The sequence below is a fragment of the Ascaphus truei genome, chromosome 20, assembly GCF_040206685.1.
Source record: "Ascaphus truei isolate aAscTru1 chromosome 20, aAscTru1.hap1, whole genome shotgun sequence".
Lineage (NCBI taxonomy): Eukaryota > Metazoa > Chordata > Amphibia > Anura > Ascaphidae > Ascaphus > Ascaphus truei.
In genome coordinates this window covers 16,567,547-16,569,059 of record NC_134502.1, presented here as the reverse complement: position 1 = coordinate 16,569,059, position 1,513 = coordinate 16,567,547, and positions in this window count along the sequence as shown.

Sequence of the window (1,513 nt, the reverse complement as noted above, 5' to 3'; positions counted from 1 at the left end):
TGAAGGTCAGAGAGGCTATGGCTGTGTGCATATAGGATTGTGTCATCTGCATACATGTGTATTGAGGCTTCCTTACAAGCTGTGGGAAGATCATTGATGAACACTGAGAAGAGTAGGGGCCCCAGAACAGAGCCTTGTGGGACACCACAGGTGATATCCAGGGGGTTGGAGTTAGAGCCTGAGATAGACACATGTTGGGATCTTCCTGATAGGTAGGACTGAAACCAGTTTAAAGCATGCTTCCCTATTCCAGAGCTCTGGAGTTTGTTAAGCAGGATAGCATGATCAACTGTATCAAAAGCCTTTGCAAAATCTAGGAATACTGCACCAATGAGTTGTCCCCGTTCCATCCCACACTGGATTTCATTGCAAACTTTTAGCAGGGTAGTTACGGTGGAGTGTTTGGGACGAAAGCCAGATTGGAATTGGCTAGGGAAATTTGTCTTGGTATAGTAATCGCTTAATTGGGAGTGGACACATTTTTCCATGACTTTGGATAGAATTGGGAAAAGTGAGATTGGTCTGTAGTTTGAGACAGTGTTTTTGTCCCCACTTTTGAAGATTGGGACAACTCTGGCAGTTTTCCAGGTCTTAAGGATATGGCCTGCAGACAGGATAGAGTTGACTATGGAAGCAATTGGTTTGGCAATGGCTGGGGCACCAAGTCGTAGGAACCTAGATTGTAGCGTCAGGTCCACATTGGCTGCTTAGTTTTAGTTTGAGGAGCGCTTGTGTAATCTCCTCTTCAGATACTGGGCCAAATTGAAAATTGTGGGCAGTGTTGGGAGGGGGTGGGGCTATGTGGGTAGTCCCAGGATGAGATTCAGGTTTGTGTTTTGGGCTGCGTTTCGCTAATAAGTTAGTGGCACACCCCAGAAAGTAATCATTGAATGCATTTGCAATGTCAGTGGGGTTTGTCAGAGTTCCACTTAGTGATATTACTTGGTTGTTGATGGTTAAGAGGCTGGAATATATTGTTGATAACCTTCCAGAAGTTAGCTGGGTTTGATGTTTTCTGGTGGAGATTGTCAGAGTAATATTGTGCTTTTGCGTGCCTTGTTTGCCTTGTGCACATGTTCCGCAGGCATCTGTAGTGATTGAGTTCCTTGGTAGTGCCAGTTACTTTGTAGCTTTTCCACAAGGTATCCCTGAGCTGGTACAGTGCAATAAGGTCAGATGTAACCCATGGAAGATGGGCCCCCCTTACCCTTATTTTGCGTAGTGGAGCATGGGTATCGCAGAGTTTTAAGAACTCAGATTGGAAATAGTCGAGTGCAGAATCAGGGTCGGGAATTAAATCGATTCTGTGCCATGGGCAGTTGGTAAGGTCAGCAGAGTGTAGAACTGGGACGAAGCTTACTGCGAAACGCGTACAGTAGTTCCCTGCCGGAGCTCATTGAAAGAGGGACCCAGACAACCGCCGAACATCCGGTTTAGATCCTCTCTCCCGGTCCCACTGTCGGACGCGTCAGCGGGAGCACAAGCGGAAGAAGAGGTCTTTCCGGATAGCCTC